Here is a 24,855-nt window from a genome sequence, read left to right as displayed (position 1 = left end):
GAGTTTGGGAGTGTTCCTCCCTCTGCTATATTTTGGAAGAATTTGAAAAGGATAGGTGTTAGCTCTTCTCTAAATGTTTGACAGAATTCACCTGTGAAGCCATCTGATCCTGGGCTTTTGTTTGTTGGAAGATTTTTAATCACAGTTTCAACTTCAGTGCTTGTGATCGGTCTGTTTATATTTTCTGTTTCTTCCGTGTTCAGTCTCAGAAGGTTGTGCTTTTCTGAGAATTTGTCCATTTCTTCCAGGTTGTCCATTTTATTGGCCTAGAGTTGCTTGTAGTAATCTGTCATGATCCTTTGTATTTCTGCAGTGTCAGTTGTCACTTCTCCTTTTTCATTTCTAATTCTATTGATTTGAGTCTTTTCTTTTTGTTTCTTGATGAGTCTGGCTAATGGTTTATCAATTTTGTTTATCTTCTCAAAGAACCAACTTTTAGTTTTATTGATCTTTGCTATCATTTCCTTCATTTCTTTTTCATTTATTTCTTATCTGATCTTTATGATTTCTTTCCTTCTGCTGACTTTTTTTGGTTGTTGTTCTTCTTTCTCTAATTGCTTTAGGTGTAAGGTTGGGTTTATTTGAGATTTTTCTTGTTTCTGGAGGTAGGATTATATTGCTATAAACTTCCCTCTTAGAACTGCTTTTGCTGCATCCCATAGGTTTGGGTTGTCATGTTTTCATTGTCATTTGTTTCTAGGTATTTTTTGATTTCCTCTTTGATTTCTTCAGTGATCTCTTGGTTATTTAGTATTGTATTGGTTAACCTCCATATGTTTGTATTTTTAATTTTTTCCCCTGTAATTTGTGTCTAGTCTTATAGCATTGTGTTTAGAAAGGATTCTTGATATGATTTCAGTTTTCTTAAATTTACCAAGGTTTGATTTGTGACCCATGACATGATCTATCCTGGATAGTGTTCCATGAGCACTTGAGAAGAAAGTGTATTCTGTTGCTTTTGGATGGAATGTCCTATAAATATCAACTAAGTCCATCTTGTTTAATTTGTCATTTAAAGCTTGTGTTTCCTTATTTATTTTCATTTTGGTTGATCTGTCCATTGGTGAAAGTGGGATGTTAAAGTCCCCTACTATTATTTTGTTATTGTCGACTTCCCCTTTCATGGCTGTTAGCATTTGCCTTACGTATTGAGGTGCTCCTCTGTTGGGTGCATATATATGTACCATTCTTATATCTTCTTGGATTGATCCCTTGATCATTATGTAGTGTCCTTCTTTGTCTCTTGTAACAGTCTTTATTTTAAAGTCGATTTTGTGTGATATATATTAGAATTGCTACTCCATCTTTCTTTTGATTTCCATTTGCATCTAATATCTTTTTCCATTCCTCACTTTCAGTCTGTATGTGTCCCTAGGTCTGAAGTGGGTCTCTTGTAGACAGCATATATACAGGTCCTGTTTTTGTATTCATTCAGCCAGTCTATGTCTTTTGGTTGGAGCATTTAATCCATTTACATTTAAAGTAATTATCAATATGTATGTTCCTATCACCATTTTCTTAATTGTTTTCAGTTTGTTATTGTAGGTCTTTTCCTTCTCTGTGTTCCCTGCCTAAAGAAGTTCCTTTAGCATTTGTTGTAAAGGTGGTTTGGTGGTGCTGAATTCTCTTATCTTTTGCTTCTCTGTAAAGTTTTAAATTTCTCTGTTGAATCTGAATGAGATCCCTGCTGGGTAGAGTAATCTTTGTTGTAGGTTTTTCCCTTTCATCACTTTAAATATGTCCTGCCACACCCTCTGGCTTGCAGAGTTTCTGCTGAAAGATCAGCTGTTAACCTTATGGGGATTCCCTTGTATTTTATTTGTTGCTTTTCCCTTGCTGCTTTCAATATTTTTTCTTTGTATTTAATTTTTGATAGTTTGATTAATATGTGTCTTGGAGTGTTTCTCCTTGGATTCATCATGTATGGGACTCTCTGTGCTTCCTGGACTTGATTGACTATTTCCTTTTCCATATTAGGGAAGTTTTCAACTATAATCTCTTCAAATATTTTCTCAGTCTCTTTCTTTTTCTCTTCTTCTTCTGGAACCCCTATAGTTCGAATGTTGGTGCATTTAATGTTGTCCCAGACATCTCTGAGACTGTCAATTCTTTTCATTCTTTTTCTTTTTTTCTTTTTTTGCTCTGTGGTAGTTATTTCCACTATTTTATCTTCTAGGGCACTTATCTGTTCTTCTGCCTCCATTATTCTGCTATTGCTTCCTTCTAGAGAATTTTAAATTTCATTTATTGTGTTGTTCATCATTGTTTGTTTTCTCTTTAGTTCTTCTACGTCCTTGTTAAATGTTTCTTGTATTTTCTCCATTCTATCTCCAAGATTTTGGATCATCTTTAGTATCATTACTCTGAATTCTTTTTCAGGTAGACTGCCTATTTCCTCTTCATTTGTTTGGTCTGGTGGGTTTTTACCTTGCTCCTTCATCTGCCGTGTATTTCTCTGTCTTCCCATTTTGCTTAATTCACTGTGTTTGGCGTCTCCTTTTCACAGGCTGCTGGTTCGTAATTCCCGTTGTTTTTGGTGTCTGCCCCCAGTGGGTAAGGTTGGTTCAGTGGGTTGTGTAGGTTTCCTGGTGGGGGGGACTGGTGCCTGTGTTCTGGTGGATGAGGCTGGATCTTGTTTTTCTGGTGGGCAGGACCATATCTGGTGGTGTGTTTTTGTGTGTCTGTGAACTTATGATTTTAGGCAGCCTCTCTGCTATGATTTTAGGCAGCCTCTCTGCTAATGGGTGGGGTTGTGTTCCTGTTGTTTGGCATGAGGTGACCAGCACTGGAGCTTTCTGGTCATTGAGTGGAGGTAGGTCTTAATATTGAGACAGAGGTCTCTGGGAGAGCTCTCTCTGATTGATATTATGAGGGGCTGGGAGGTCTCTTGTGGGCCAATGTCTTGAACTTGGCTCTCCCACCTCAGAGGCTCAGATCTGACACCCAGCTGGAGTACCAAGACCCTGTCAGCCACATGGCTCAGAAGAAAAGGGAGAAAAGAGAAAAATAAGAAAGGAAAAAGAGTTATTAAAATAAAAAATAAAATAAATTATTTAAATAAAATTAAAAAGTAATTTTTAAAAAAGAAGAGAGAAACCAAACCAAGAAACAAATTCATCAATGATAACAAGTGCTAAAAACTATAGTAAAAGAAACCAGACAGACAGATCCCTAGGACAAATGGTAAAAGCAAACCTATACAGACAAAATCACACAAAGAAGCATACACATACACACTCACAAGAAGAGAAAAAGGAAAAAATATATATATATATTTTTTTTTTTAAAAAAGAAGAGAGCAACCAAATCAATAAAGAAATCTACCAGTGATAATAAGCTCTAAATACTAAACTAAGATAAACATAAAACCAGAAACATATTAGATGTAGAACGCAAACACCAAGTCTACAGTTGCTCCCAAAGTCCACCGCCTCAGTTTTGGGATGATTTGTTGTCTATTCAGGTATGCCACAGATGCAGGGTACATCAAGTTGATTGTGGATATTTAATCTGCTGCTCCTGAGGCTGCTGGGAGAAATTTCCCTTTCTCTTCTTTGTTCACACAGCTCCTGGTGTTCAGCTTTGGGTTTGGCTCCACCTCTACGTGTAGGTCATCTGAGGGCAACTGTTCTTCACTCAGACAGGAGGGGGTTAAAGGAGTGGCTGATTAGGGGACTCTGGCTCACTCAGGCATGGGGGAGGGAGGGGTATGGTAGTTATAATTGGAATGCAGGGTGAGCCTGCGGTGGCTGAGGCAGGTGTAACGTTGCAACAGTCTGATGCGTGCTGTGTGTTCTCCTGGGGAAGTTGTCCCTAGATCATGGGACCCTGGCAGTGGTAGGCTGCACAGGCTCCCAGGAGGGGAGGTGTGGGTAGTGACCTGTGCTTGCACACAGGCTTCTTGGTGGCTGCAGCAGCAGCCTTAGCATTTCATGCCCGTCTCTGGTGTCCGCGCTGATAGCTGAAGCTCATGCCCGTTTCTGGAGCTCATTTAGGCAGTTCTCTGAATCCCTTCTCCTCACGCACCCCGTAACAATGGTCTCTTGCCTCTTAGGCAGGTCCAGTGTTTTTCCCAGACTCCCTCCTGGCTAGCTGTGGTGCACTAGCCCCCTTCAGGCTGTGTTCACGCAGCCAACCCAGTCTTCTCTGAAGCCTGAGCCTCAGCTCCCAGCCCCCAACCACCCCAGGGGTGAGCAGACAAGCTTCTCAGGCTGGTAAGTGCTGATCAGCACCGATCCTCTGTGTGGGAATCTCTCTGCTTTGTCCTCTCCACCCCTGTTGTTGCGTTCTCCTCCATGGCTCAGAAGCTTCCCCCACACCCACCCCCTGTCTCTGCCAGCGAAGGGGCTTCCTAGTGTGTGGAAACTTTTCCTCCTTCACAACTCCCTCCCAGAGGTGCAGGTCCCATCCCTATTCTTTTGTCTCTGTTTTTTTCTTTTTTCTTTTGCCCTACCCATGTACGTGGGGAGTTTCTTGCCTTTTGGGAAGTCTGAGGTCTTCTGCCAGTGTTCAGTAGGTGTTCTGTAGGAGTTGTTCCACATGTAGATGTATTTTTGATGCATTTGTGGGGAGGAAGTTGATCTACATGTCTTACTCCTCCGCCATCTTGAAGGTCAGTCCCCTTTTGTTTTTGTAACAGCTTTATTGAGACATAATTCACATACAATTTACCCATTTCAATTGTAAAATTCAATGGCTTTTAGTATATTTACATTTATGTAACTATCATTACAATCAATTTTAAGACATTTTTCACCACCCCTTGTAAAAAACTGCTTATCCTTAGGACTTCCCTGGTGGTCCAGTGGTAAAGAATCCACCTTCCAGGGGACATGAGTTTGATCCCTGGTCAGGGGACTAAGATCTTATATCCCGCGAGGCAACTAAGCCAGTGCATCACAACTATTGAGCTGGCGCGCCTCAATGAGAAAGCCCGCAGGCCAAAAACTACAGAGCCCACGTGCCCTGGAGCCCCCGAGCCACAACTAGAGAGAGAAAACCTGCATACCACAATGAAGAGACCACGCGCTGTAACGAAATATCCTGCAGGCCTCAACGAAGAGCCTGTGTGCCACAACTAAGACCTGACACAGCCAAAAAAAAAAAAAAAAAAAAAAAAAAAAGGAAAATAAACTAAATAAAATAAAAATACTCAGTCTCTAAAAAAACCCCCAAAAACAAAAAAACCCTGCTTATTCTTGAGCCATCAATCCCCAATCCATCCCTGCCCTGAAGCCGACTCAAAGATGCATCTTTACATTAACCTTTTTTCTTCCTTGCTTCAACGTTCTATCTCTCACTTTTGCTTCCTGAGATCCAGTTCCAAATAAACTACCTACATGCAAGGCTGTATCTCAGGCTCTGTTTTCAGAGAAACCCAGGTGAAGACAGCTTTGTCTTAGAAAATAAGTTGGTAGCTTTCTTTCTCTTTAAAATTTGTTTGCTGAGATTGTTGCATTGGATAGCAATAATCTGTTGAATGGTGTTAAAACCTGCCTATGAAACCACATTGTGCCATTTGTGAGAGGACAAGGGGAACTTTTCTCCCCTGGAACTTACTTAAGTTCTTAAATAGTTGTTGGCTTATTCAACTCTTCTGTTTTGCTTTAAATCTATTTATATGATTATATTTTTCAAATTTATAATGTTGTTCTCTTATAGTTTTAACAATTTCTCCTGCATCTGTATTTATGTCTTCCCCTTCTTTTCTAATGCCATGCCAAATTCATGGCTTCTCTCATTCTTCTTGGTCACTGTAGTCAGGAATTTATTTATTGTCTCTTCAAAGAACTGGCTTTTATTTTTATTGATCATCATTAATTTCTGCTTTTGTATTTATTTCTTTTTTCCTGCTTTCTTTGAGTTTACTTTGAGTCAAATGCTTCCTGAGTTAACTCCTTTATTTTTCTTCAAAAGTTTTAATATATGAGATATCCTGAACCCTCAGAAAACCAAAAACCAAGCTCCCCACCCCCCAGTTAATATACATGTAATAGACACCAATGTAACTAAAACCCAGGAACAATTCTCCACCCAATTCGAATGTGTGGGAAACTAGGAGGAGGGTTTCCCATGGCACCAGGCAATTCTCTGACACCAATTGGGTGTCTAGCAATTCAATAATTCTGACACTGTCTACCTGGAAATGGCATCAGATTCCACAGGTTAAGGGCTCAGTCTCACAAGAGTGCCTCCCCCTTCACTTCAGATGCCACCTGTGCTTCTGGTGGGAGGTTCCCAAAACCCCCTCTTTGGGTTTGATTAATTTGCTAGAGAAGATCACAGAAGTCAGAGAAACATTTCACTTACTAGCTCACCAATTTATTATCAAAGGATATAACTCAGGAAAAGCCAGATCGAGAAGATGCATAGTGCAAGGTATGGGAAAGGGCTTGGAGCTTCCTTACCCTTTCCAGGCACACCACTGTCCCCCAGTTTCCATGTGCTCACTAACCTTGAAGCTCTCTGAACCCTGTCCTTTGAGTCTTTACAGAGGTTTCATTAAGTAGTTATGAGTGATTAAGTGATTGGCCATTGACGATTTATTCAACCTACAGCCCCCTCCCCTTCTTGGAGATTGGGGGTGGGACTGAAAGTTCCAACCCTTTAATCCCTTGGTTATTTCCTCTGGTGACCAATCCCCATCCTCAGATGACCTAAGGGCTTTCCAAAAGCCACCTCATTAACATAGCAAAAGACACCTTTATAGCTCTCAACACTTAGGAGACTGTGAGGGTTTGGGGAGCTCTGTGCCAGAAATCCAAAAGGCCAAATATATATTTCTACCTATAAATCACAATATCATACCCAGATTTTAAAAATCTTATTTACTAAATATTTTCTTTATTTCGTAATAAAAGCAGTTAAGATGACACATTTCCATACAAATATGACGTTCATTGCATCTTGATTTTTTAGAGCTTTGAGTATCTTTTAGTTACCAATATTTTGAAATTTTCTTGCAATTTCTTCTTGTACGCATACATTATTAGAATGATGTCTTTAAAATTCCAAATGTATTTTTCCCTATCTTCTCACATTGATCTCACACTGACTGATTTTATTGCTCTGTGGACAGAGGATATTAAATCTATTCTTTGAGATCAGTTGATACTTCTTTTATTGATTTGGAAAGATGCTTATGACATATTGTTGAGAGAAAACATCATGTTAACAATGATTGTACTGGGGAGAACAAGTGTCTGCATACCTGCAGGGAGAAAAGATGAAGGGGATGTAAGCCCAAATAGTTATCTGCCAGATAATTATAACCAAAGTGAAAGGACTGTGGAAGGTTTTTATTTTTTATTTTTTAATTAGTTTTGTTTGTTGAATTTTCAGTAATTTCTCCAGTGAACATTAAAAAATTAAAAACCAGTTTACTGTTTTTGTTTTTTAAATCTGTATTTATTTATTTATTTATTGGCTGTGTTGGGTCTTCATTGCTGTGTGCGGGCTTTCTCTAGTTGCGGTGAGCAAGGGCTACTTTTCATTGTGGTGTGTGGGCTTCTCATTGTGGTGGCTTCTCTTGTTGCAGAGCACAGGCTCTAGGCATGCGGGGTTCAGTAGTTTTGGTGCACTGACTTAGTTGCTCCTTGTCATGTGGGATCTTCCCAGACCAGGGATCAAACCCGTGGCCCCTGCATTGGCAGGTGGATTCTTAACGACTGTGCCACCAGGGAAGTCCCAGTTTACTGTTTTTAAAAAGTATCGATCTCTGCCCATTCAAAGAACTTTTAAAAATATAGAAATGTATACTCTGGAAAGTTCTTGCTCAATTTCTAAACATACAGAGCATATGTTTATTAATTTTGAAAATGGTATTATATGTAAATATATATGTGTTATACATGTATATGTAAATATGTCTGCAACTTGCTTTCATCCCTTAAAATTACATCATGAAGACTTTGCTTCGCTAGAGCAGGCTGACCATATGATTTACACACTTCTCCTTCTCAAATCTCACTGAAATGACAGCACAAAAGTATCCCTAAAGAGACCAAATCATGAAAATAAATTTTGAAAAGGGTAACAAAAAATAAAACATAAAACGAGTCTCAGGAAATAGTGGTACCATTGTCCAGGAAGGTGGGGGAGGTGGGTGGGGGCATAAACCAGATGTGTTTGGGGAGCAGACCACCTCCACTTCCTTCTCGGCCCCAGTCAAGAGTTAATTCTTCAGAAAAATGGGTCAGAGATGCTCTTTACTTGGGGAAGCCAGACATGGAAATTTCTCCAGGATATAATAGTAAATGAAACAAACAAACATGCTGTAGAACAATACACATGAGCTAATCCCTGTGCATTAACAGACAAAATAAAAATAGATGTACATAAACATAATGTAAGGGCACAGAATAATTGGAAAGGTACTCACAGTATCTGTGGTCATACTGTAGTTTCCCAAGGCTGGGTGCTGGGGCTCCTCCCTAAATTTTCTTCCTGGGTGATCTTATTCATTTCAGTGGCTTTACATGTCTTCATGCTGAAGACGCCCAAATTTTTGTCTCTTTTGGAAGGGGTTCCAATCCTGGCTCAGGCTAAGCCAATCATGGTACTAAATTCTGTGGCCACAGAGATTGGTTTAGGGAGGTCTATTAGATAGATTCAGTTAGAGCCTATGTGACTTTGATGGAACTTTTTCAGCTGGCTTTGAACCTAAGAGGAAGAAAAGTCTTGTAGCATTCCTGCCATAGGCTGTACAAGTTCACACTGCCACCAAACTGCTACTTATCCTAGGTATTACCAGTTATTTATTTTTCTCTTTGCCAGTGTGTTAGAAGAAAATATATCCAGTTTACATATTGTTCATTTTTAATGAGGTTAAGAATATTTTCATATCAAATGGTCATTTGTATTTCTTTTATAAGTTGCTTATTCATCCTCTTTTGTCATTTATAAATTGAATTGTTAGTCTGTTTCTAGTTGATAAATAAGATGTTTTAAGATATTGTGAATAGTAAAGCAACTATACTCCAAAAAAATTAATTAAAAAAAGATATTGTGAATATTATGCCTTTGTTATATGTGTTATAAATATATTTAGCACCCTGTTTCAAATAACTATTTTCTTTGTGTGTTTGTGTGTGTTCACAGCTATGATTTACTATAGCGAAAGGATACAAAGCAAAATCAGCAAAGAGAAAATGTACATGGAGCAAAGACCAGAGGAAACCAGGTGCGGGTTTCCAAGAGTTTATTGCCATTGGAGTCACGCAGAATGCACTGAATTCTTCCAACCACAGATTGGGACAACATGTGTGAAATGCTGTCTACCAGGGAAGCTCATTAAGACTCAGTGACCAGGGACTTCCCTGGTGGTGCAGTGGTTAAGAATCCGTCTGCCAATTCAGGGGACCTGGGTTTGCTCCCTGGTCCGGGAACATCCTACATGCCACAGAGCAACTAAGCCCGTGCGCCACAACTACTGAGCCCGTGTGCTGCAACTACTGAAGCCCATGCACCTAGAGCCCATTCTCTGCAACAAGACAATCCACTGCAATTAGAAGCCCATGCACCGCAATGAAGAGTAGCCCCCGCTCGCCGCAACTAGAGAAAGCCCATGTACAGCAACAAAGACCCAACTCAGCCAAAAAAAAAAATAGACTCAGTGACCAGGGTTCTTACTGGTAGCTGGTCATGTAGGCACGCTCTGCCTAGTACATACCAGAATTCCAGACTCTTAAAAGGAAGGCAAGTACTTAGCATAAGCCATAGTGCTTGCACATTTTAGGCACAATGAAACATTCTCGTTAAAATAACTATTTTCTAATTATTTTAGTGCTGTTATTGATGCTGAGTGTGTCCTGGGACAGTCACTAATCTACCGCATCTATAATTTACCCCTAATGAAGAGCGTAGCAGGCTCTTTCTAAGTGCTTATTCTAGCAGTGTGACCCTGCACTGGCTTAGTATGGATTGGTAAAATATAAAAATTCTCCTCTGCAGACTGTTAAATCTTTGAAAGTGTAGACTATATTCTTCTTAACATTTTCAATAAAAAGAGTAAAATATTTGAATAATAAATTTTCCTTTATTTTATCACTGAAAATACAAATTGCATGTTGACTTATATGTTATTTACCTTATTGATTATGAGTCATGTGAGTTTTTGGTCTTAAAAACTAAGTCCATTTAGTGGTAGGTTTTTGTGGCCTCTTTGAGTTCCCCGGACCAGCAATTAAGAAATGCTGATTTATCTGGCCAGTAAATAATAGGATAAGAATTAGAATAAATAATGAACATCTAACATTTATAAGCATCAACAATGTGTCAGGCACTGTCCTAAGTGTGCTACACACATTACATACTTTATTTCTTAAATCAGCCCCGTGGGGCAGGTACTATGTTTATCCCTGTTCTCCAGATGAAGGAGCAGGTGCAGGATGGTCAAGCAGCTTGGCCAAGCTCACGTGGCTAATTGGGGAAGAGTGTATGAACGCAGGCAGGCTGTGCTCACTGGCTACACTTGAATCCACTACACATGCTGCCTTCTTAGTGCTTTGTTTTGTTTTATTTTGTTTTGATTTGGTTGTCTTCACCTTTATTTTTTTCACTTAAACCCATATGGTGTAGATCTGAGTTTTATGTTAATATGGCATGAAAGTGGGAATTCAATGTAAAGACTCTTAGCGTGTTTAATACTGAGCTCTCCAAATAGCACTGGCCTATATTTCTAAGAGATTAAGAATCACTGAAAATATTCTATGGTGTTTCATGTAGCCCTAAGGAAGAATTGAAGTCAGATTTTGGAATATTTGTAATTTTGACCCATATGCAGAATATGGCATATATATATATACCACACACACATATGTATGTGTGTGTGTTATATATATATACACATACATATGTTTCATATATACACACATACATATGTGTATATATGTTTCATATATACACACATACATATGTGTATACATATGTTTCATATATACACACATATGTGTGTATATATATATATTTCATATATATATATTTCACTGAGTTTGTCTTTATCAGTATGGTGGCTTGTTATTTCAGATGATCAGAAAGACAGATACCTGCTGTCTTGGCAGGGTTATGGGGCTCCCAAGAGTCACCTTAGGGTATGTTAGCCATTGCCTGGAGCCAGGCCGAGCTAGCAGGCTGATCTGAGCCGTGCAGGCTGCCAGGGCCCTGGCTACAGGAGCCGAAGGGAAGAGCAAGGAATCTGGGTGAAGGGACCTTTTTCTCTTGGATGCACAGCTTGGGGAAAGCGGTGCTGGGTGTGGCAGCAGGCACAGTGGAGGCATGATGGCCCAGGGGGTGGAGGTGGACTGGTCCCAAGGAGCCTCAGAACACGAGTCTGAGGAATGTGGTGGCCAATGGGTCATTCTGACTGTATTCAGTGCCGTTTCGTTGGGCACAATTCTTCATCTGAAAGCAGCACTGTTCTTAAGCTCCTGCTCTCATTTCCCTGCTCTATCCCAGGGCTGGTAAGGAGATTTCACGGCCAATAGCCTCTCACGTAGCATATACTTGGGAACCCTAGAAATGATGATTAAAAATATTACTAAGAACTAACATCTACTGAGCTCAAGTGATGGGTCAGGAATGATTCTAAGAACTTCCACATGTACCAGGCCTCTGAGGTTGGTATTGTTTATATCATCTTCTTCCCCATTTTATCGACGTGGCAGGTGAGGCCAAGGGAACTTATGAAAATTGTCCAAGGTCACACTGCAATAAAAGAGACAGGCAGAATTGGGGAATGGATTCAAGCTGAGGGAGTTTGGCTCCAGACCCTGCATATCAACTACTATGCTATATGTCTTCCTGGTATATTAGTAAAGGGATTCCTCTCTCTGGATATAAGAAGAGCCCTGAATTCGCTACACTGCATAGAATAAAATATGTCAGTCCCAAAACAACAACTTCTTTCAGCCCTACAGCCCTCTCCTAGAATATTAATTGTGCACAGTCCTGTACGGGGTTATCATTTGTCCAGAGGTCTTCGCCTCTGGATTTTCTAGGCTGGGGAAGGGTTCAGTTCTCAGCTTTTAAACCACAGAGGAGCTTTTATTACTCTCTGAATAGTTAGTACATCTTTTTACTGCTGCTTTCTTGTCCTATTGCGCTCTTTTTGCCCATCAAGTTGCTCCTGAAGAACCAAGACAATCTGTGTATGCTGAGTGATGTCCAGTCACCTCCTGATTGACAGGTCTGGCCTGGTGACGTTGAGTCTTGACTCGCCTTCTGAAGGCATCATCACTTACAGGAGAATGTCCACTGAGGTGAAAGATCAAAGCTGCTGGAACACTGAGAAGCCAAATAGAAGAAAACTACTCATCTTAAAACCCAAGTTCCAGACTTACAATAGGCCAGAGTAAACAAGTCAGCAAATCATCTCCTTAGAAAATAATGATAAAACGAGACAACATTGTCAACCACATCCATTTCAGGGCTCTGGAAATTGACCAAAGGCAAACAACAAACTGAGAAGTGTTTTTTTGTTTTGTTTTTTTTCATAAAGAACTGCTATATTTCATTAAGAATAGTGGGAATCTGTGGCATTCTTGCCTGGACTGCTGCCAGCCCGGTGCCAGCTCAGTCAGTGAGAAGGTTCTAGAAGGATGGGACAAAACGATAAAGCCTGCAGCTTCAGCGCTGGAGGGAGTACAACTGAGTTTTAGCAGAAGGCAGAAAACCCACCCCCTGTTGTGTTGTCAGTTAAAGGAATGATCCTGGTGGCAAGTGAATAGGGAAAGCCAGCACTTTGTTCCCCTGAGGCTGCAGTCCAGGTTGGGGAAAGCAGTATTATGCTTGACAAGCTAGGAATTTAATTAGGAGATCCTAGAAATGAGACTATGGAGCAGCTTGAACAACTACCCCACACCCACTGGCTGCCTTCTGAGCACATGCTGGGTGGGGTGGGGACAAGAGATGACCCAAACTCTTCACTCATCCCTGGCTAACTGATGCCATGAACTTGCAGAGATGTGAATGGGCATTCGGGAATATTACTGGGTTGATAGAAATGTTCTAAAACTGGATTCTGGTGATGTTTGCCCAACTCTGTAAATTTATCCCAAATCACTAATTTTATACTCAAAACAGATAGATTTTAAGGTATGTAAATTATACATCAATAAATCTGTTAAAAACATTCAAGTTCTAATAAATAGCTGTAAGAAATGTTGTTTTAATTTTTCTTTTATTATATTATGGCACTCCAAAACCAACTTCTGTCAGAACAATAATTAACTATTTTTGGTGATAGATATTGATCATCTACAATGAGTTCTTCAGCACTTTCTGTCCTGCAAAAGAGCTTAGAAGACTAAATACTCAAGATCATCAATAAGCAAGACTCACTTGAAAAACCATATATTTTTAAAAAAGATGTGAGCTCATGATGTGTCAACGTTTATTGAGCACAGATGTTTGCCACAGAAGCTAGGAGGCATGCTGTTTAAATTTGACTACCCTCGAGGAATGTACACTGTTACAATTGTAAGTTAACATACAACAGTATGTTAAAGTTAAATATTATATTAGTATTACTGGGATGGGGCTGGAATAAAAAGATGCAGCCAACCACACCTGATAAGTTATAAAAGATCTACTGCATTCACTATTGCATTTAATCCTCATAACAACCTGTGCGTTTTGCCAAAAGGAGGGAAACCGAGGCTCAGAGTTGTTCAGCAACTTGTTCAAGGTCACATACATCAAGCAGAAGCTGAGATTTGAATCCATGTGGCTGATTCTCAAACAAATGTTGGCAAGGATCTGGGGTAACTGGCACTCATTCTTGGTAAGCAGGGTGTAAGCTGGTAAAGTTTCCTTGGAAGATAACTTGGCCATACCTATCAAATGACAGCTGCATATATTCTTTGTCTTTGGAATTTCACTCCTAGGATGTTTGTAGTATAGTAGAAATGGCCATCAATAAGGAATTAGTTAAATTAGGCTCAATTCATAAAATGGAATCCTATGTAGCCATTAAGAAAGAGATGCATCTGAATATAGATATATGAGTAGAATGGTCTGCAAGATAATTATTAAGCTAAAAATAAGCTGTTCCCCACACTTTCTGTGTGTTGTTTTAAAAGGGACTGGCTGCCTAAAGAAATGGGGAATTGTGGATACCATCATGAAGCCAATTACACAATTTTAAACTGAGGTCTGTGGTTAATTTTTAACTGGTGTCTGTGGTTTCCATATTTGCAATTAGCAAAGTAGTGAGCTGTTGACTAGGATATGGGACTGCCTTGTGATGAAGTGAGTGTTTTTATGGTATTAGTGTTGTTGAATTCAAGTTCATGTGCCCAACACAGTGAGGCCAAACAAATCGAAATGTCGGATGTTGGAGCAGAGAAAGGTCTATTGAAGGTCCAAGCAGGGAGAACAGGTGGCTTGTGCTCCAAAGACCTGAACTCCTGCCTGTGTTTCAGGGAAGAAATTCTTCTGGGCAAAATTTTGGGGGAGGGCTGCAGAATGTGTAACCTTCCTCTGATTGGTTAGCGGTGAGGTAACAGGGTGGTATTCCAGGAACCTCAGTCACCAGCCTTCTGGTTCCAACCAGTCTGGGGTCCACATACTTGAGCTCAGCCTGAAGCTACCATCCCCCACCTGGGTGGAGGCCTTAGTTTCCGTAGAAGAACTCAGAGATATATACCAGATTGTTCTCCCCCAATCCCCCACCCCACCCCAGGAGGAACCAGGACCCTGTCCCGTTGTGGTACTATTGTTTCCTTCTGCCTTCCTTCACTCCCCTAATGAGTACCTGTTTGAATCTGTCCTTTGGAAATCAGGGAAGGTCTAAGAGGCTGAAAAGCCTCTTTCCTACAAACAATAAACAGGGGACATGGAAAGGCTATTGTGCCCAGAGTTTTATTAGTTAGAAGGAATTCTTCCTAACCATTCTTCTTATATTCTGGAAGCTCTTCTTTTTTCTGACTTGGCCCACCTACATCTTCAGAGTTAGAAGGAAACTTAGAAATCATGTAGCTCAACATTTAACAGCAGGTTTCAGCCTCCTAGTGAGTCCTGTCATCAGTTTTGTGGGTCACAACTAGCATTACTTCAATCATTAAAAATTAAATAATATGGACAAAAAGTATCAGAGTACATTGTACATAGAAAGGCTACATTTCATATTGGGAAACTTTGTGTTTTACAATATGATTTGTGTACACATGTGTATTTGTGTGTAGCAGGTGAGTTTGTGTGTGTATATGTGTGGTCTGCATGTGCATATATGTGTTTTTGTGTGTGCATTTTTGTGTGTGCTGTGTGTTTATGAATAAGTGTCTCTGTGTGTGTGTGCGATGGTTTAAATGTATTTCTTATTGTTGATCCTGAACTAAAAAGTGTAAGTCTATTGTCCTAGTTCAAAATTATATTATGGTTAAGGAAATGGATGCTCATACAGGCCAAGTGACTTGCCCAAGATGAGTGGCAGGGCTAGAATTCCTGCTCACGCATCCAGACTTATAGGTTTCCTCCTTGTTTCATATCTCATAGATGCCTCTGTGGCTAGAGCCACTGAAGGACTTTGCAGAGTGGAAAGGTAGGTAATTGCTTTTCTGAAAAAAACATGAGGACTGATGTGGTGGATGGATTGGAGGGAACTTTGTGGAGGCTGGGACTCTGGGGAGGAGGTTTTCATATCAGCCCTGGTAAGAACTGGTGACACACTCCAGTAAGGCATTGGCCCTAGGCCCTGCTGAGGACGAGCAAGGTGTGAAATTTATTTAGAAGGCAGCCATGACAGGACCTGATGATGAATTTGAATTTGAAGTGGTTTCAGAGAAAGAGTCAAGAAGAAATTCCAAGTTTCAGACTGGGGTACCTGGATAAATGGTAGGGCTGTTTTCTGAACAAGAGAACATAGGAGAAGGAGCAGTTTCAGGGGCAAAGACAATGAAGATAATTTGCCTGGATTGAAGGTTTCTAGAGATTTTCCCACTGGCCACAAACACAGCTTCTGTCACTGACTAGATTCGTGACCTTGACAAGTTGCTTCAGTTTTCCAGGCTTAAATTTTCTCCTTCAAGAAAAGGCAAAATGGTCTTTCTGCACTAGCCATATGAGATGTTTTGGGAACCTTCAGATAAAGACTTCCAGAAGGGAGTGAGAAATCCAGCTTAGGACACGGAAGAGAGCATGGGGTTGGAGCTCATTACCTGAGAGTCATCAGTGGAGGTTGAAGGATAGCTATGAAGCGATCTCTTCTTTGGGTTTCACTGGTGCCTACCCCTGAGTGTGGTTTCCAGGGTTTCTTATTGGAAAGCCATGGGCAGAAATTTCTCACAGTATATCACTTCAATCAAATGCCACAGAAATGCAAAGTGAAACCACTGGGGACACACCCAGAAACCAAACCAACAAATTCTTCTCTCAGAAACTCTTCCTTTATTTACTTGTTTGGTTTCCATTTTGTGCCAGGGTAATAAAACAACTCTTTCTTTCCTTTACGTGGAACCTCTCTATTCAGCTACCAGGGACTTCCCTCTAGTAGGGGCAGCACCCACCCCAAGGACTTACCCCAGAGGCCTCAGAACAGAAGCAACTGCATTTCCACTTGAACTGTTATTTCTCTGTCTAAGGAATCTTCCTGACCAATAATCCTGCTAACCCTTTATGGGAAATTTGGCCTTGGGGCTCCATTTACAGATATTAAATTCACAGTGAAACTGTACAAGACTCCCATTCATTAGAAGTTCCATTCATACTCTCCAAGCTAAAAACCAGAAACCACATTTTGGGTTGTAGAAGTAGCCACTCTAAATGACCCAACTGACCAATTGTTTCTGTTATGATATATATGTATTTTGTGAATTCCAAGGGAATTCATGAAATAAAGGGAGAAACATTTTCTTATTTCACTTTTTATATAGACACTAAGGTTTTGTTGGGAGGTTACATGGGTATGGGGCAGGGACATTTCTAAGTGTCAACTATCAAACTGGGGCAACATTAAAGGAAACTGGATGCAGAATTTGCCTGGATCGAAGGTATCTAGAAATTTTCCACTGGCCACAAATACAGCATCTGTCACTGACTAGACTCATGACCTTGACAAGTTGCTTCACCTTTCCATGCTTAAATTTTCTTCTTCAAGAAAAGGCAAGGGCTTCCCTGGTGGCGCAGTGGTTGAGAGTCCGCCTGCCGATGCAGGGGACGCGGGTTCGTGCCCCGGTCCGGGAAGATCCCACATGCCGCGGAGCGGCTGGGCCCGTGAGCCGTGGCCGCTGAGCCTGCGAGTCCGGAGCCTGTGCTCCGCAACGGGAGGGGCCACAACAGTGAGAGGCCTGCGTACGGCAAAAAACAAAAAAACAAACAAAAAAAAAGGCAAAATAGTCTTTCCACACTAGCCAGAGAGGGGTCCATATGGCAGCATTGTTCTGGGCTCCCCCTTGTAACTTAACAGGGAAAATTTCATAATATCCAGAGCCCTTGATGTCCTGCAAATGAAGGAGGAGGATGTCCTCAAATCCCTCACAGCAGTGGCACCAACCTGACCTCCAAATGGAACAGCACATCTACAAAAGGAAAAGTGATGGCGTTACCTCGTAAATCTGAAGAGAACCCGGGAGAAGCTTCTGCCAGCAGCTCGTGCCATTGTCGACACTGAAAACCCAGCAGATGCCAGCGTCATACCCTCCAGGAATGCGGGCCAGCGATCTGTGCTGAAGTTTGCTGCTGCCACGGGAGCCTCTCCTATTGTAGGCGCTCCATCCACTCCTGGCAGCTTCACTAACCGGATCCAGGCGGCCTTCCGCTGTGTGTTGGGCGGTTAGCAGGGGTGACCACCAGCCTCACAGAGGCGTCTTCTGGTAACCCGCCTACAGTTGCTCCACGTCACACAGACTCTCCCCCTGCGCTGTGTGGACACTGCCATCCCTGCAGCACGAGGGGAGCTCCCGGCGGGTCTGAGGTGGTGGTGCTGGCCTGGGGAGTGTGCGCCTGCGCGGCTCTATCTCAGGTGCGCGCTCGTGGGAGGTCAGGTCCCGTCTCTGCTTCTACAGGGATCGTGAAGAGACTGAAGAGGAAGAGCAGGCGGCTGCTGAAAAGGCTGAGACCCCGGAGGAATTTCGGGGGGCATGAGCCGCTCCAGGTCCCGAACTTATTGCTACTCAACCTGAAGTTGCAGACGGGTCTGAAGGCGCAGGTGGTCTCAGCACCTTCCAGCAGCGCCTCCTGAAGGACCGCGGCGCGCAGCCAGCCTCTGAAGGCCGGTCTGCCGCTCCCGCTGCGCAGACCACTAAATGGGGAGAATCAGCCAGAGTGGTCTCAAAGCTGCTCTTCCAGGGCTTCCCTGGTGGCGCGGTGGTTGGGAGTCCGCCTGCCGATGCAGGGGACACGGGTTCGTGCCCCGGTCCGGGAAGATCCCACGTGCCGCGGAGCGGCTGGGCCCGTGAGCCATGGCCGCTGAGCCTGCGCGTCCGGAGCCTGCGCGTCCGGAGCCTGCGCTCCGCAATGGGAGAGGCCACAACAGTGAGAAGCCCGCGTATCACAAAAAAAAAAAAAAAAAAAAAAAAAAGCTGCTCTTCCACAGACTCTTAAACACAAGATGGAAATAAGGTCGATGGAAAATAAACAATTTCTTAAAAAACAGAAAAGAAAAGGAGAAATGGGATCAGGTGGTTACTGAGTTTCCTTTTGGATCTAAAAATGCTTTGATTTTAGGAATAGTTCTACAGTATTCCTCCTTAAAAGGACAATTGTGTCAGACACTTTGGAACGATAAATACAATTTCTTTGACTTGCAACTTCACTCAATCAATTAGACAAATCTGTATGAAGGAGCCTATTATGTGCCTGGCATTTTGCTTGGTGCTGGGGAAACTTAGGACAAAGGTCACAGTATCCTCTGCCCTTGCAGGCTACAGAGGAGACAAGACAGCTGTGTTCCAAGATCAGCAGCTGCCTGAGCTTTCTATTTCTGGCTCTGCCATGCATGTCCATGTCATTGTCACACTCAGTGTAAAATGGAGTCAAACTCTGATAATTTATTGTCTATCTCCTCCACTAGCATGGAAGGCAGGAATTTTGTCTCTTTTATTGATTGTTGTATGTCCAATAACTGGAAGAATGCCCAACATATTATTGGTGATTGAAATACAAGGTGTAAGGATGGGTCACAAGTTTGAAGGATATTTTAAAAGGTGATAGAAGCTAACACAGTGGTCTTCAAACTGCAGTATGCTTATCCAAAAAGAGTTTACAAAGACTTTCCAAGAGATGGATGGGATGGATAGCTTTAGGGGAATCAATGTCCAGATCCTCAACTTCTGTAAGAGTTATTTCTCAAAGTTTACCTGCCTGAGAATGCACTGAGAAACCTGTCCTGCTGGTTTCTTTTCCATCTTTTGTTTTACAATCCCTCTTCTTACTCCACAAATGAACGGCTTTTCTCTCCAGTCTTACTGAGATGCATTCCCCCAGGTGGTAAAAAAACACCCGTGAAGAAACTCTGGGAGGTATAGGGACAGGTATGAAACAGTAAATGGCCCTAATGACTGGTTAATATATTTTTGCAAGTCAAGTGGTTTCCAATACTTTGCTGTCACAAAATTCAAGAACTAATGGAGTTGTCATCTGAAAGATGACTAAAAATAATTTTTGATGGTAGATCACAACATGTTTTTGGCATATAATTCAAAGGGAACTCAAAGAATTGATTGACGTCACTGTACAAGGGTCTTTCCATTCCCACCTACTTAATTATGAACAGGATTTTTCCAAGATTTACATCTATAAATACAATAATGGGAATAAAAATAATGGAGAACTCTGTCTCATTCTGTCAATAAGTAATATTCATTGACAGATACATGAATGAATTGGGGAAAAAAACCCCTCCTCTCAATAAAAGGTGCATTTCTAATACAATTTCCCTTTTTATTCTATAATTGTCCATCAAAGTTTATAATATATGTATGTTGTTTTAGTCAAATGATTAATTATAGTAACTGTAACAAATATAGAAGACTTTTTTACTTAGAACCTTATGGTCACAGGAAACTTAAAAATTTAAATTGATATTTATATATATATATTTATGTGTAAAGAAGTTTGATAGAGTGATCAATAAACCATTTTGAAAAACTAAATAAAATTACATTAGTACTAAATTTTGAGGGGGAAGTAGAATAGAATAAGAATAAATAAATTAAAGAAGAGCTCACTCATTTATTTTTTTTAACAGGACATGATAGGGAATTCCCTGGCAGTCCAGTGGTTAGGACTCCGCACTCTCACTGCCAAGGGCCTGGGTTCGATCCCTGGCTGGGGAACTAAAATCCTACAAGCCGCGTGGTGGAGGCCAAAAAAAAAAAAAATGGATATGATACTTAAATTGGTTTGGTATTTAAGTTCCATTGGACATTTAAAAAATTTTTTAAAATTAATTAATTAATTATTGTTTTGACTATGTTGGGTCTTTGTTGCTGCATGCAGGCTTTCTCTAGTTGCAGTGAGTGGTTTCTCTAGTTTCTCTTCGTTGCAGTGCACAGGCTTCTCACTGTGGTGGCTTCTCTTGTTGCACAGCATGGGCTCTAGGCATGCAGGCTTCAGTAGTTTTGGCACGTGGGCTCAGTAGTTGTGGCTTGTGGGCTCTAGAGCGCAGGCTCAGTAGTTGTGGCGCATGGGCTTAGTTGCTCCGCAGCATGTGGGATCTTCCTGGACCAGGGATCGAACCGGTGTCCCCGACATTGGTAGGTGGATTCTTAACCACTGCGCCACCAGAGAAGTCCTCTATTGGACATTTAAAAGATGCATTCCATTGGACACATCAGACTTATTTTTAAATGTTTATATTTAGAAAGTTCTGAAATGATATTTTTTGCAGTTCTTTAAATATAGGATGGACAAATTTTGAAGTCACCTTAGAATTGTATGAGGAGTGCAGAGTTTTGAACATTTTTCTGGGGACTGTGCCAACAAAAAGTCTGAAGACCACTGGGCTAGTACTACAAGTGTGGCATTCTAATCCTGGCTGCACAGTTACTGTCAAGCCTTGGGAAATGCCCTTCTTAATCCCTCTGTGTCCATTTCTCTTTCTGCAAAATAAAAAGCACACCTGCTTGCTTTCCCTTATTCTCAGCAATGTTCTGAGATCATACGAGATAATGAACTAATGTGAAAATCTAGATTATTTCCTGGGGGCAAGTTGGACACCTCTGGGAAGTTTCAATAACTTTTTCAGATTAACAGGTTACTGTTACTTCTCCAGAAAGTATAAATGAAAGGTATTCTTATTACTACCTCTACTTTACTATGGTCTCTGCTTTCCCCCAGTTTTTTTTTTTTTTTTTTTTTTTTTTTTTGCGGTATGCGGGCCTCTCACTGTTGTGGCCTCTCCCATTGCGGAGCACAGGCTCCGGACGCACAGGCCCAGCGGCCATGGCTCACGGGCTTAGTTGCTCAGTGGCATGTGGGATCTTCCCGGACCAGGGCACGAACCCGTGTCTCCTGCATCGGCAGGCGGACTCTCAACCACTGCGCCACCAGGGAAGCCCTTTCCCCCAGTTTTGATTCAGTGTTGGGAACTTCACGAGAGAGATCTAATACTATAGGGTTAGTTTCTGTGTCACTGCATCACAGGGTTAGCAAGGAGGGACCTAACTCTATTTCAGGGCTCAGTTCAAGGTTCTACTCTGATGGTCAGCAAGAGAAATCACAGACCACACATCAGGAAAGCCAACAAGACTAAACTTTCTTCCTGAATGTATCTTAGCCCAGAGAACACTGACTCAGCCAGAGAACATAGTATTGTCACTATTAACACCTATTCAGGTAACTGAGGGTGGTCAGTCCACATAATAAGCCTTGAACATCATGCAGAGAGTTTCTATTTTATCCTGTAGATGACAGGTTTTAGTACATTGAGAGGGGACATGTCAAGATCAGATGTCTCTTAGAAATGTTACAAGATCACTTAGCTGTGTAGAGAGTGGGTTGAAGTGATAGGGACAAGGCCATAACATCAGAGACAGAGTACAATCAGGACTCTTTCAGTCTTGACAGAAACTTGGTTGAACTAGTATGAAAAAACTGGGATATTATTGGCTGCTATAACAAAATGTCCAGGGGAGGATCTGACTTCAGACTAAATCCAAATTCTAGGATGTCATCAATGTTTTCTCTTTCTCCCCCACCCTCTCTTGGCTCTGCTGCTCTCCTTAGCTTCTGATGCAAACTCTCTCTCCACATAGTATACAAGAGGGCTGCCAGGCTCTTATTTTCTCAGTTGAGCAAGTCCAGTATCTGTATACCAATTCCAGGGAAGCTTCTGACTGGTGCTGCTGGGGTCACATGCACATTAATGAACCAATTATTAATGGAGAGTGGGGGGAATGGGTATTCCATTTGGGGTGACTGCCTGGGTCACTCCTGTGATAGAGAGGTAGGCAGCAAGTCTCCCAGCCCTGGCAGAACCACACAGAGTTGGAAAGAGATCCCCAAAGAAGCCAGAAGAATGGTAACATGCACTGAGAATACAAAGACAATAGCGATCACTGATCACAAGAGCAGAATCTGATTACAGTATGATAGTGGAAATATGGAAGAGAGGACAGACAAAAGAGATTTGGGATGGGGTATAGTTGACATCAGGACTTGTTTTTATTTACTTGATCTTCTAAAACAAAAGAGATTTCTGTCTTTGGCAGCAACCTGGAGATTCTGCCACTGTGAGAAGTTTCCAGGCGTTGGTAGCCAGAGAGGGCTAAAGAAATATATAGAGATAAATATATAGATTAAAATGTAAATAAATAAATATATAGAGATATTTATTTGCTTATGACATCTTTCTCGGTTCCTCAAAAGAATTTGAGGCAACTTATAGAGATAATACAGTCACTTAACAGTTACCTCACCCCAAGCTCTTATCTAATTTGTCATAGGTGCGCTGCAAATTTAGTTCTTTGCTTCCTAGAAACCAAAGCAAAGAGGGCAACATTATCAGTCAAAAAATTTACAGTGATCATCAGAGAAACTTGACTAATATTGGTGCTGACACCTGAAAGGAATATCTCCCCAGGCTCTCATGAAGTTGTCATGGTGTAATGTTGTAGTAATACCTTTCTGTCAGTAGACATAATAGTACGTTCTGTGGGACTCTTTCTTAGAATGACTTTCAATGGTGGCTAATAATGTCATATAGCTAAAACATTAGATAGTAGAAGTGATGTACTCTGCAACGAATCCAGGATTTTTTTTTTTTTTTTTTTTTTTTGCGGTACGCGGGCCTCTCACTGTTGTGGCCTCTCCCGTTGCGGAGCACAGGCTCCGGACGCGCAGGCTCAGCGGCCATGGTTCACGGGCCCAGCCGCTCCACGGCATGTGGGATCTTCCCAGACCAGGGCACGAACCCGTGTCCCCTGCATCGGCAGGCGGACTCTCAACCACTGCGCCACCAGGGAAGCCCCCAGGATATTTTTAAATCCTAGAAAAGTTTTGCAGAAGCCGGGTCAGCTCAACAGTTATGTGTGTAGTTAGCATTTATTTAGCTGTGAATTCCTTTAGTCAGGGTATGTGCTCTCCATCATTGCTTTTTGTTTTATACTCAACTTGTTTCAGTTACTTCCATTACCAATCTGGCTCCTAAATACGTCTGCACATGACCTCTGGAAGAGATGTACATAACCAGTGGTCCAACTCCTTGCCCCTCTACACAGCTCAACCTACATGTTAGTGTACCTCAGTGTCTTCTTTTCCCCTTCCCAGCTGCCTCTAATATTGGTTTTATCAAATACCTCTTCCATTCTCCTCCAGTCTTCTTTGGACAAGTCTTCATGGTCAACCCTCTTGTGCTCTTGGCTTCAGGACTTGGAAGGTGAAGCTACCATTTTCATAAAGACCTGCCCCCCCACCCCGCCCCCTTGCAGTTGTTGTGAGACTGGTCTATGTTTTGGATGGTTTGCATGACTGGCCTGGAAAGTGAAGCCAAAGGAATTCCCAATGAAAATGCTTTCATCTTGAGCCAAGAAGCCTGAGTAACTTTGAGCTGGGAATGACCATAAGTACTTGTCTCAGAAATCTGAAGTAGCCCTAAGATTTGGTTTTCACTTTCTGGTGTGATGTGAAAGCAATGCTGCTTGCCCAATTAATTGGTGGTAGAGGAAAATCCATGCAAGCACCTGAAATGAAAGTCATTTGTATGTGAACTTCCTAATTTCTTTGAAATTCAAAATCCTGAGGATGAGTGAATATATTTGGCCCCAACTTGTATGTACAGAGGGTCTTAAGATATGAAGTGAAGGCAACTGTGATGTTTTAAAGGAGCGGTTAACTGCCTCAGATAAAAACAACTCTTGGATGATTTTATAGTCCAAAATTCTTGACAATGAGTGTAATTTAGGAAGTGATACACATGTGTGTACTTTTGAAAAGAGGAAGTGGGCACTGAGACTTTTTAGTTTAGTGGATTGGGGAGGGCATTGTTGGTACTACACTGGCACAGCAGTTATGCAAATCAGGGGACTGGGCTGATTATAGTAGAAACAAGAGACCAAGAAAATAAGACTTGAGATACAGTTTAGATTTCAAGACAACGATTTATCTAGGAGTCCTTCTTGTAAGGGGCAAACGGACAACAAATTTCAAGTGTGGTCAAAAGGGGCATAATTCTAAACTTTTATGTTTTATTTTTTATTATTGGATTTACCCCTTCCGTCTAAAGCCCATTAATTTGCATTTCCTGAGTGATTTTTGCCTGAGTGTTTGGAGGAGATAGCCCTCAGATCAGCTTGGGAAGTAGAGGAAACTCAAATGAGGTTTTTAATTGTTTACATATTGCTTGCAAAACTCATAAAACCTCAGTTGTTCAGCCCCTTCAAGGCTGCCTTTGCCAAACCCCTTCTAGGCCTCAGACCTCCT

The 24,855-nt window shown here is 41.5% G+C and overlaps 1 pseudogene; it reads left to right on the top strand.

The window, feature by feature from the left end:
• The window catches only part of LOC131756799 (small ribosomal subunit protein uS2-like), a 36,030-nt pseudogene extending 12,214 nt beyond the window's left edge, over positions 1-23,816 (top strand).
• Positions 23,817-24,855: the final 1,039 nt, after the last annotated feature.

The sequence above is a fragment of the Kogia breviceps genome, chromosome 5 (assembly GCF_026419965.1).
Source record: "Kogia breviceps isolate mKogBre1 chromosome 5, mKogBre1 haplotype 1, whole genome shotgun sequence".
Classification (NCBI taxonomy): Eukaryota; Metazoa; Chordata; class Mammalia; order Artiodactyla; family Physeteridae; genus Kogia; species Kogia breviceps.
This window is presented reverse-complemented; position numbering and strand designations above follow the sequence as displayed.